Below are 13,124 nucleotides of genomic sequence, written 5' to 3'. Positions count from 1 at the left end.
ATTTCCGCATGAACTTTTCCATGGCACTCATTACTGGTTTATTTGAGTGCTTCATAAATGTTAATTGTTTTATTTTCAGAACAGCCTTGAAAGTGAAGTGGTGGTAGTATTCCCACTTTACCAATGAGGAACTGAAACAGAAAGAGAGAAAGGTCAAAAGTAATTTTAAGTGTTTAACCTGAGATGTCAATGACCTAATTTTTCAAATCCTACTTTATGTTTTTAAAGCAGAGTTCCCATTGCATTCAGTTGCAGCTAAGAGTGATGAGTGTCTGTACATATCATTGCAGTGTCTTAAGTTATGCATGCAAAAATGAGGGAGATGTAACTAGTGACTTTCCTTGGAAAGTCTGGGTTAAATGTCTTGCCTAGCATCATAGAGGAACTTTGTGGCAGAGGCGAGGATAGGAACTGTGTTCTGGGGCAGCTTTCAGCAAAGGCATAGCTAGTTCATTGAGCACCTATAGCTTTTGAGGCTGCTGCTGTAGCAGCTTGAGCCTGGGCTGCTACCAGTCAGGACAGGACCACCCCTGGGGTACCTCCTGGTGTCCTGTTCACCCAACCCAAGCCCTAGGGACATGGCTGTGCTCCTTCATGGGGTGGTGTCATAACACTCCCCTTCCTTCATTCCACTCCCCCCTCCCCAATGCATTGTTGGGCAGGGGGTTGCACCTGCCTGGTTCCAGTGGCCAATCTATGCCTGTCAGGGCAAAAACTCTTTGGTGGGGAGGGGTGGCCATACTGTACCTCCGTAAGTCAGTGTCTGGGGCCAGTGTGCTGCTTGCCCTGGTCTAGTTATTTACTTTCAGCAGCCTTAACCTTTGGCTAGCCTCTCTCTCTCCGATGTCCTGCCTCATTCTCTATACCTGTTCCATCTTTTGCACTAAATAAGTGTTTCATTACACAGTTATGCGTCATTGTCAGGTCCAGAGGCTTCATTGAAGGAGCTGGGGGTTCAGTGGGGAAAAAAATAATTATGCAATTTTTAGGGTTGTTTTTTCTTTTTTAAGTATAGTAGGCACTTGTGTATGTCACAACCCAATGATTTTAGTGCCTCGGCACGATGGAATTTTCCCGCCACATGAGCGTCTCTTGCACAGCAAAAGTTTTCTGCTGCAACAGAAAACCCCGGTGCAAGAGAGTTCCCGTCATTCACATGCAAATTTGTGTCCCGCTATTGGCCAGTTCTAAATTATTCCTATGTGGCGGCTAGTAATTGGCTTGCGGGCCGTATAAAATTTTGTGTGACTTCCGCCCAAGTCGGAGAACTTTGAGCATGCTGCAGAGTGCCTCTAAAGATATTTGACTTGCGGCTGAGCTGATCGATAGCCTGATCACCTATCGATTCTTCTCCCCATTGCCGAGCGCAATCCTTCGATGGACCCTTTCCCTGCCAGCTTAATTTGTGGACGGATTAGCTGGCCTGAGCCTTGCCAGCTGGAGCAACTCGTGGAGTTGTTTAAGCGACCGGACCACCTGTGTCGCGGCTACTAGCGGTGTAAGTAAAGCTTTTTGTAACCAATACTCTTTGTCTGCCTCTCCATTCACCAGCCCGCCCAAACGACTGAGCAATTTGTATATCACCTCGAGTCGGCTCCGTCCGTCCGAGACAGTGTATAGCACTTAAGTATAACATGCACTAGGTGCTTAATGATGAAAACAATGAGCAAATGGCTTAGTTTACAGCTTGGAAGGCTTAACTACTAGGTTTGCTCCTTCCTGCCTGCAACCTATGTCCTGTGTTCTTACTTCCGTTATCCAACATTCCAACTGGGTTAACAAGTCACTTACCTTATCAAGTCACCATAACCCATTTATATATTTTCCCAGCAGGCTCAGCAGTTGCTAGTAGTGGTGAAGTCATTCAGGCATTGAATTCCTCTCTTGATCAGGAGGGTTGATATTTGACTGGATCAGTGCAGAGGAAAGGCAACTTGGGGGCTTCTTTTTTTTTTCTGGCCTTGAAGTTCCTGGGCACGCAGGAGATTTGTCATGGAAAACATTTCCATAGTGTTAGTAGTGTTTATTAAAGCATAAGCTTCCGTGACCTCAAGCTTACTTCATTGGATGCTGTGAAAGGACAAGCATAAGCAGTATATAATATGTTGTATCAATTTTCTTTGACCCATGTTCCCAGGAGTTTGTTTTTAGGAGCATTTTTTGTTTCTTACTGCCAGAATTTCACTGCTCTGGTTTTGGTCAACACTCTTTAAAGGAGCAAAGAAAGATATTACTTACGAAACAATTTGGCTGTTAACACTTTTTAGACTTTTTTCATTCTCCATGAAACACGCAGGAGATTTGTCATGGAAAACATTTCCATAGTGTTAGTAGTGTTTATTAAAGCATAAGCTTCCGTGACCTCAAGCTTACTTCATTGGATGCTGTGAAAGGACAAGCATAAGCAGTATATAATATGCCAATATATTTATGACAAACTTTGAAGTCCATTCCTCTGCATTTCACCAGGACTTTAATAACTTCCACTGCTCATTCTAACTCCACCCAGTAGATTCATTTCCTGGACACTACAGTGAAGGTTTGAAATGACCCCATTGTCACCACATTGTATTGGAAACCAACCAACCAGAGCTACCTTCACACACCCAGCTTTCACCCTTAGCACACCATTAGATCCACTGTGTATATTGAGGATCTGTTACAACTGTATCTTCTTTGATTCTACAGACTGGGATGAACACCATAAGGATCTGGGGCAGGGATTCCTACAATTGCAAAACAATACTAAAACTGTAGCCACTGGACTCAACAAAGCCAGATGTAGACCTCGCCCTAACCTGCTACAAAGATCAACTTTTGGACAAAGATAACAGAATACCTCTGGTTGTCGCCTACAACCCCCAGCTTCTATACCTTAGACACATCATTAATGACCTCCAACTGCTCCTGGAAAAAGATGACTGTCTCAAGTAGCCAGTCAGGGGACAAACTGACCTATCCTTACAGACACCCCCACCATCCTCAAATGACATCTCTTAAGCAACAGACTAACTCCTATCTTTATAGAGGTACCAGACCTTTCCATGGACTCAAATACCTACTATGTCCCCACATCAGTACAGAACACATCATCACTGAACCAAATAACAAGGAGTATAAAATATGATGTTCATTCACCCAAAGCTCTACCAGTGTCATATACACCATCATTAGCTAACAGAGCCCCTCTGCTGTCTATGTCAACATATGGGATGATCTCTATGTAAAAATGAATGAACACTGATATGACATCACCTGCAGAAAGAAACAAAGGCCTATGGCAGAAGACTTTCCATCCAGCAATGGAATCCCTGGGCATTCCATAGCTGACCTCAGGATTGCTCTTCTCCGGTAGTAAAATTTTAAAAACAATTTGAATGGGTTAGTCTATAAGGTGCATATCTACTCTGTCTTCTGCTTGACTTCAAACTAACACGACTCTCATTAATAGTGTTTGTCATGACTATTGGAGGCATCTGTTTCAGGGGGTCTAGACATATTGCTTCACCTTCAGGTGCTGGATGGGTAGCTTCTTGCTAGCTGCTTCTGTGCGTTGCTTGGCAAGGGGAAATCTCATTGTTATAGGCAGAAGAAGAACCTTTTGTTTAAATGTTTATCCTTTGCTTGAGTAAAGAGAAAGGGGTAATATGAAGTTGTCTTGGTCCTGGTTCTTGGATGGTAGCACTGTGTGCACCCTTCTAGATAGATTGTTTGGAAAGGAGCCACTTAGTAGTTTTTCTCCAATTCTGTGAGGTCATAGATAATAAAAGTTGTGCTCTTTTATTTTAACCATATTTCTGGGCAGTGACTTACTCTGGACCAAATGCTGTCAGCCTGGTAAATGTCCACAACTTTGTTTAAACAAAGTAATATGAGCATTAGCACTTCAAAATTGTTAGGTGGATGTAGGACAATTTCTGAATGATGTAATGTTCTATAAAACACTAAATTGAGTGTTTGGCTGCCTACAGATGTGCTCATTTGTGTTCTAATTGGAATGCAAGTGATTCACCACACCATTGAATGTGTTAAGCATGCCCTTTGTTTCAAAATGACTGTGAGTGTGCTTTAACTAAGCCTTATTGAATGAGCTTTAGTTAAAGCACCCCTGTGGTCATTTTGAAACATGGGGGGCTTAATACACATGATGAGCCATTTTAATTAGCTGCCCAGGTAGTGCTCTAATTAAAATGTCCCCCTCCCCACCTCGAAGCATATATATAGGCAGCCTTAGTGATTAAAATAAACATTGCTCACATAAAATGCAGTATTAAAATGGGAATGACCATTTTCCTCTGACTAGCAACCTGAAATGTAAGATAAGTATGTTTTTAATGGAGAAACAAATATATAAAAAAAACAGAACCCTGAACTTGGTATTTTGTAGAGATGAGAGAAATGATTAGTTAATATTTTATAACATGGGGTATGTAAGCAGCATTTGTAACGTAGCATTTTAAGGTATATGCCTTTGAAGTAAAAGACACGCCATGCACCTGGTTTTGGCTGTAGTTTGATTTTTTTTATGCTGTTGTTATCTATTGCTTTGTTCTAAAAGATTAAAAATAGTGAAAATAAATGGGACTTAATGTTTATTCCTGCTCCATGTTGTTTTCTTAAATACGTGATGCATCAAGAATGGATCAGATTAACTACTGGAAATTGGGATGTGTGTCTTAAACAAAACTGTGGGGAGGTAACTGCCCAATCATATGGGAAATGATTTACCTAGCCCTTCTGTTCAAGCTGGGTGTGCAGCCAGTAGCACCAGCTGAGGGTCTGATCCTGTTGGAGACAAACTGCCTGGCCCCTCTTCACTAGTAGGGTGGCTTGATAGGCAGTGCCCAAGTGGTTCAACTTGCCAGCAGCCCCTTTTGAGTCAGCTGAGGGCCATTTCTGCTTTAGCCAAACTCTCTGGCCCCTCTTCTTGAGCTGAGCGGGCAGCCAGCAGTGCCTGCTCCGTTATATAGCTAGGGAGTTAACAGTGCAGCCACAGGTTTCTCCTGTGCCCCTGCTGCCTCTGCCTGTATTTACTCTGCAAAAATACTTGTTCATATTTTCAAGTAAAGGTCCTCTTTTCTTCATTTCACCTTCGAAAAAGAACGTGCATATCTCATTCTAGGTGGAGGGAAAGCTGTGTGCAATAGAACACATAATAAGTACTGCTTGTACATATATTGTTTTAAAGATGCATTTCACTTCTGCCATCTAATATCCCTATTATCAGGTCAAGAGTGCAGTATTTGAGGTAAGAATTCACATTCGAGTAGTAGATATAGAAGAACCAAACTTGCAGATACTGCTCTTATTAACTGACATTCTAGAAAGTCTAGTTAAAAACAGATTTACTTTGCAAATGCAGAAATCAAATGCACAGTTGGCTAGCCTGATTTCTTAAAGTTACCATCTTCAGCTTCTGGGGGTAAGACCCAAGTCACTTTTCTCTTCCCAGTATAAATTCACCAAGAGATGCATGAAAACATCATGTTTCCCTAGAAAATTTGAAACTTCAGCTGCAGATGTTTATAGGTTTTATCTGTTATATTCCATCTAAAATACTTCACAGAGAACAGATATGCAAAAACAATTGCAAAGTGTTTTGCCAAACAAATGGGGGTATAGAATATAAAATGGACATATTAGCAAATCATATGCTTTAGTCATTTGTTTGCACCTTAGGTACAGCTGGAAGAGAGAACAGACCTTCATAAGTTTCTTTTGAAATACCTGATTAGAAAGCATGAGTCATGAATGGTAGGGGAATTTTTAGTCATTAATGACAGCATTTTTCACCAGGAAATTCCCTATAGCATGGGAAAAAACAGAGGCATTATGCCTGTCTGATCAGTATAACAAATATAGTAAAAAAGGACAGACAACTGAGGGCAGTGAAGAAAAAAAAAGAAGCATTTTATATAAGGGAAAAGAGATGTTCCAGAACTCACCTATTAAAAGCAAAAGATGGCTAAGAATAAAAATAAAACCCAGTTCTTATAAGACCAGAGGAAACTGAGGAAACTAAGCCCTTCTCAGGTGAATAGTCAATACCAATGTTTGGCAGTATTTTGTGGGGGTTTATGAGAACAGCCTAGTTTGGGCCTGAGGTGAGCCAGCAAGAGGACCCGGCTGCAGCTGCTACCACTTCTCCTTGCTACTGCTTCTTTCTGCTGTCCAGCTGTAGCATGGCACACGTAAAGCATCCTGTACCTGGCTCTGGCATGGCACAGGTAAAGCCCCCTGCTGCCAAATACTACCAAAGCTCCAGCCTCATGGGCTGGATCTGGCCCACAGGCCATAGGTTGCCAACTTCTGGTCAACGCCCCGTAGAATGCAGCATCCACATTTCTGAATACTTAACATTGTCCTAACCAGAACATAGGTGGCCAGGCTTGGGGGCCATCTTGAGGTCATAGTTACCAGGCCATGCCATCAGAACCAAAGTAATGGAGCCAAAGCCAGAGCCATAGCTGGTGAGCAGAGTCCAGTAACAAGCCTGGTCGTGAATCAAAGGATCAAGAGGTGAGCAGAGTCCACGAGTAAGCCAGGGTAGTAAGAACCCTGTACCTGGACACTTCCTGGTCCTCTTTCCTCATCTTAATAATGGAAGTGGTTGGTCAGATGTTGTGGGTGAGCCAGCTGGGTCTCAGGAAGTGGGCAGAGCCTCGGGCATTGATGGAGGTTTCATGTAGGCTGTGTCCAGTCCGCTGGGAGTTGGTGAGGGTGGTTGATTGGGGTAAGATGCTGTGTTGTTGAGATCAAGGCAGACCTGACAAATATGGGCCAAAAATGGACTCAGGAATAGAGTAGAATCCCTGGCATTTCACCTTTTCAGTCAGAGCCAAGAATATTAAGAATCAGATCAAGCAGTTGCAGTCAACAATTTGGGTTAGATTTTGTGTTCTGCTGAGCAGAAAGTATTTAATAATTTTTCTTCTCTGGGGTTCTTGTTTTGTATTTGGCCACCAGACCAAGACTCTGTGAGGAATGAGACATGCACATAATTAGTTCATGGTATGTTTCTGGATATTGATTGCATGCTGTACATATATTTATTTTTGCAAGATTTACAAACATTCTGGTGGTCTGTTCATATTTAAATCCACATATTAGCAATGTGTATTGCAGTAGAAAGTTTTAGCTGAGCATGGGGGATCTATGAAACTAAATGCAGATACTGACCCCTAAACAGAAGACGCATCCTTTTTTAGTATGGAACACCTCATTCTGTGTTCACATGCATACTGTCAAAACAGTTTTTTTCCTTGGTAAATATAAGCAATTTGTTTTAAAGTGCTCCTGGAGTGATTATCTGGTGATTTGGATGTGTGTGTGGATAGGACAGGTTAGGAGGATGAAAGCATCAGTTATTAAGGTTTTGAGTCTTGTTTGTTTCTGTGTAGTATACCTTCAAATTTTTACCAAGCACTGTTTTCAAAGCCCTTGAAAGAATACCCCTTTCTTGTCTTTGTACAAAGAAACATTTTCTTATTTGGCTTTGACACTGCAGGGTGCTGCTGCATTTGTGGCTTCAGTTCATCAATTACTGCCCATCCTGGGTCCTGCAGAATTCTGATAATGAGAATGTGTCATTTCTATTTAGGTCACCACAATCTTAAGAACAGAAATGGGCTCAGAGTAACTAGGTAAACAAAATTTGAAAATGTAGCAACCATTTTTTCAGTGTGGAACTAAGTTGGTAAAATGTTATTCTAAAGCTCGTTATCAAATATGTGATTATAATTTAAGAAACTTTTTTATTGTGTGCATACTGTATAGGCACAATTCATATACACAGATGCAAAGGGATGAGGCTCTCCAAGGAGTATGATGTTCACCCCACGTACCAACTGACTCAATTCAATCAAAATGAAATGTAGCCAGATAATTCACATTCGTGCTTGGATAAACACTATGAAAGAATCTTCAGATCTTACTCTCTAGGGATCTTTCTGGCACCCTGCAATTTTTATACATTTTCTGGATAATTTGGATCACAATATAAAATTCAAGACTCCAAGATATCATGCAACTTGTGAAATTCTATGGATGAATGAGTCTGTAAATTACAAATGGATTATCATCACCTCTGGGCAGAGTCATCTTTAATCTGAGAAACACCATAATGATGATTCTTCTTTCAACAAGTCATTCAGATATTTCAATACAGATTACTAAGAAGTTCTTAGCCTTATATATCATAGTACCACCAATAGGTTCAGTCAGATTTAGGCTGAATTGTAGTAGGCACTGTGCAATAAAGTAGGTAAGACAGTAACCAGTTCAAAAGTTTACCCTCTACTTTAAGATCACAGTCATACTTATTGTTGTGACTAGTGGGGGAAAACGGTAAGAAAGAAGATGTCAGAAGTAGTGTGTTCCTGTTTAGACTGGTTGGAAACCTTCCAGTGAAATGCTTGGGGGATTTTGTCAGAAAATTTTGATTTGTTGGAACCAGAACTCTTTGTGAGAACATGCTAGTTTTAGTGCATGAGAGGCACCTCCACAGAAATCAGAGCTAGGATATTCAGTTCAGATGTGGGAGACCCAAATTCAATTTCTTGCTCTGAGTGTTACAGTACAGGAATGTAAACCTGGATTTTCCACGTCTTGCAGGTGAACACCTTAATCAGGAGACTATTTATTCACTGCTCTAGGTATGGATCTTGATCTGTCCAGGGGGGTCTGTTTTGTGCCATATAGTTATAACTGCAGGCTCTGTAAGCTTTGAAGCTTGTGCGATTTGTATGTTCAAGTTCCTGCTTCAATTAATATTTAATTACACAAAGTAGAAAAATACCAGCAGGGGAGATTGCGAGAGACCCATCGCATCCCAAAGTATTTAATAGCTGGGTGGTCCCTGGTTTGTTTGGGTTGAAAAGCAACTCTGTGCACGTGGAGGTGGGGAGAGTGTTTGGTTGTGTACAGTGTGCTATTTTTCTCCACAAGACTGTTAGTCAGCGGAATTGATAGTGTTTAGTTAATGCTTGTGTGTTCAAATGATATTCATTAATATTTTCTTCTATTCCCATGATAAATGCTGTGAATATGGAATTACTGGATTCTATTTCAGGTTCTAAACGGAGTCCTTTTAGCCCTTCTAGCCAATCCTTAGTCTCCTAGCCCTTCCCCTGTCTTCATGTCCCAATCTCAGGTTTTTCCTTGCACACAACCAGTTCTCTAAATAGAAAACAAATCTTAGATTGTTTTAGTACAATTGGGTAGTACACATAAAATGATTATGTAACAATGTGTACATACCAATCATTGGAATTTCAGTGGCAATGAGGAAATAATATATACTATATTTACCCAAATCCAAGACAACTTTGAAATTAAGGTGATGCCCCCAAGAATGACCTTCTATATATATAAAAATGTATAAATTTGATATAATATTATAAATTTGATATAATTTTTCAGGTATAAAATCAAATTAATGGAGGGTTGTCTTGCATCAGTCCCTCCCCTGCTAAAGTGGGGAAAAGCCAGCAGGGGATTGGGTGGCTGGGGGGATTCAGTATCCACCTTGCCCTTGGCCCCTCACTTCTCCCCCCTGTAGCCTCTGTCCCCAACCTGCTGCCCACAGAAGTGGGGGCAGGTGGCTGCTGAGGCTCTGACACCAGCACTGAGCTTGGGCTTTTGGGTCAGAATCAGACCTGCAGCAGCCTCTGGGCCTCTTCTTCCAGCTTGTACTCAAATCCAAGATGAGGGTTTCCCCACCCCATACTAAATGGGCTGTATACCTCCTTCCCAAACTGTGCTGCCAGGAGCATTAGACTGAGATCTGACTTTGCCTGTGAAGACTGAGGTAAAAAAGGCATTCAGTACATCAGCCTTTTTGCATAAATTGTCACTAGGTTGCTTCCCTCATTTATTAAGGAACCCACACTTTGCTTGGCCGCCTTCTTGCTGACATACTTGTATAAACCCTTCACATCCATTCTACTAGCTGAAACTCCAGTTGTGCTTTGGCCTTCCTAGTTTAGTCCCTGCATGCTGGAGCAATTCTTTTATACTCCTCCCTAATAATTTGTCCAAGTTTCCACTTTTAAAGATTCCTTTTTGTGTTTTTGCTCACTGAAGAGTTCTGTATGAAGCCAAGCTTGTCTTCTGCCATACTTGCTAGTTTTTCTTCTCATTTGAGATGGTTCATTTCTGAACCCTTAGTAATGTTTCTTTAAAATATAGCCAGCTGTCCTGGACACCTTTTCCCCTCCAATGGGCCTCCCAGGGCATCCTGCCCAGCAGTTCCCTAAAGGAGTCAAAGTCTGCTTTGTTGAACCCCTAGTGCTTAGTCTGCTGGCCTCCTTCCTTCCTCAGGTCCTGAACTCCATTATCTTGTGTCCTCTTGTGTTGCCCAAGTTGCCATCTGCTACTCTGTTTTCCACCTATTTTTCCCTGTTTATGAGTAGTAGGTCCAAAAGAGTATGATGCCTAGTTGGCTTCTCCAATGCTAGTCCCAGGAAGTTGTCCCCAATGCTCTCAAAAAACTTATGGGATTGCCTGTGCCACTGCTGTATTGCCCTCCTAGCAGATGTCAGGGTGATTGAAGCCCTCCAAGAGAACCAGGGCATGTGATTGGGAAACTTCCGCTAGCTGTTTGAAGGAAGCCTCATCTGTGTCAACCTCCTGGTCTGGTGGTCTACAACAATTCATCACCTTTGTTACTCTCTGTGGTGGAGTACCTTTGGGGATGCTCGCCACTTGAGGGCTTTCATAGGCTCTGAAGGGAGCCTACTTTGGAGGAGCAGCAGAGGAACTATTTTAAGGGGGAAGGTGTGTGGCAGGGCAATGTTGGTGCCTGCCACTTTAAGAGTGGAGCCAAGCAGCCAACAGGTGCTTGATTGCAGCAGCCATTTTAGATCACTGGCTGCCTATATAAACAGAGCAGTTCGCTGGCAGGCCAAGGCAGTAACATCACCTGGCTGCGAGGCTGCATACAACATCCTGGAGGTAAGGGCAGGAGCTGTACAGGATGGTTTGGAGGCTCCTGGTCCTGGGCGTGGCCTAAAACTGCACCCTGCTGGGAGTGGGTGCCCTGGTGGGGCTCTCAGTGGTGCGGGAGCCCCCAGGAAATGCCAGGCCAGTTACTACCCCAGTGAAAGGTGGGCAGGGACGCCTTAACCCCAGCCCTAACCTTCGGGTGGGTCATGTCTCATCGGAGGTAGTTGGGCCCAGGTGTGGCTGCGGCCACCTGAGCCCTGTGGGGTGCAAGACCCCGAGGAGCGAGAGAGGGGGCAAGGCACAGCTGGAGCCACCTGAGCCCAGGGAGGGTGTAAGATCCAGAAGGGGCCAGGCACAGCCATGGCCACCTGAACCCTATTGGGGAGGGAATCCCTGTAGCCCCAGTGAGGGGGCTGCTCCATTGAGGGGGTGGTGTGGAGCCCCAGTGAGGGGGCAGAGATGAGGAGCCCCAGTGAAGGGAAAAACCAGAGGGCTGGGAGCCCAGTATGGTCTGAGTGTACAGAGGCAGGCACAAACAGTTGCCCCAGCAAGAGGCCAGGGCAAGCTTAGACCCAATCGGGTAATTGGCTGGCCACTACCCCAGTTAGAGTCATGGGAGAGGCCCAAAAGATGGTATGTCTGCCACCCAAGGTATGAGCTAGCTAAAGCCTATGACCTAAGGGGCCTGCTCCAAGAGGGAGCAAGGCAGTACAAGTTGCCAATGCATGAAAGAGACCCTGTGAGAGGGGGTGGAGTGAGAGAAGGGCGGTATGAATGTGTGTGTGTCTGAAGCCTGACAATGAGGCCTAAGCTTGGTCTGGCTGTAAGCCAGGAGCATTGTCATCTGGATGCCATCTGCGAGGCCTGGGCTGTGGTGTAGGGGAGGAACGGAGCTGCAGATAATGCCCCCTGGCATTGGGGCAAGAAGGGGAGCCTCCTGCCCTAATGAACAACTTAATTAACAACAAGGCATGGCAGGTGAGACAGATAGGTGGCATGCCTGGAGGCAGGTGGGGAAACCAGCACTGTGGCTGGTCAGGGAGTTCCCACTTTGCCACACTCTCCCTTCTGACCCTGACCCAGAGACTTTCAACAGGTCTGTCTGCAATTGCATACTGGAGCTCTGAACAATAATACAGCTGTTTTAAATCAAGAATAATCCTCCTCCTCCTCTCTCCTACCTGTCCTACTTGAATAGTTTATATCCATCCATGCCAGTATTCCAGTCATATGAGCTATTCCACCAAGTCTCTGTTATTTCAGTCACATCATAGTTCTGGGATTGTGCAAGGACTTCCAGTTCTTCTTACTTGTTTCTTAGGCTCTGTGTATTTGTTTGTAGACACCTGAGGTAATTACCTGATTGCCTTACATTGTCAGAAAAAATGGGATGGCCTCCCCTGTTGCCTGCTCCTGCTTGTGCTTCCTTTAGGTCACCCACTTCCCCATTTACCTCAGGGCTTTGGTCTCCACCTCCTGGTGAACCTAGTTTAAAGCTTTCCTCACTAGGTTAGCAAGTGTGTCTGTGAAGGTGTTCTATCTTCTTTGTCAAGAGAGTTTCTCTTGTATATTCAATGAAATATGACTTTAATATGTTCTTATTTCTATTGTTTTCCTAACAGGGTGGAGACCACATGCTGATTCAGTCTCTCTCACCTCCCTTCCTATTCACACTATAATCAGCTGTTTGTATCTTATAGTACAATGTACATGAGTCTACCTTCAGCTCTCTACATAGACTTGAAAAATATTTAGGCTATGTTACATCATTAGTTTTAATGTGCTAAAATGTGTAATATCTATAAGTTTGGAAATAATTTGTGCATAGATTGTGCGCAATACACGGAATCAGAATAATAGAAAATTAGAGCTAGAAGGGACTCTGCAGGTCATGTAGTCCAGCTCACATCTTTAGGTAGGATCATGCCTGCTGAAACTGTCCTAAGAAGTGTTTGTCTAACCTGCTCTTAAAAACAATAAAAAACATTTTGACTATATATGCAGAGAAGGCAAGTTAGAAGTATTTTAAAATACAAAAATAACTTATGCTTAGATGTTTGTTTGGTCAAATATATGCACAATACAGAGAATATTTCATAGCTAAAGAAAAAAATGGAATTAAGAATTAGTCTTGTACAGGGTTCAGACAGCAAATGTATTTTTGGGCATAATTTTGCTGG

General features: G+C 43.1%; 1 protein-coding gene across 2 annotated transcripts in view; it reads left to right on the top strand.

The window, feature by feature from the left end:
• The window catches only part of DNER (delta/notch like EGF repeat containing), a 366,522-nt gene that overhangs the window by 69,936 nt on the left and 283,462 nt on the right, over positions 1 to 13,124 (top strand). The window lies entirely within an intron of this gene.

Source organism: Alligator mississippiensis, chromosome 7 (assembly GCF_030867095.1).
Source record: "Alligator mississippiensis isolate rAllMis1 chromosome 7, rAllMis1, whole genome shotgun sequence".
NCBI lineage: Eukaryota > Metazoa > Chordata > Crocodylia > Alligatoridae > Alligator > Alligator mississippiensis.
Note: the sequence above shows the minus strand (reverse complement) of the source record. Positions and strands in the feature narration are given on the sequence as shown.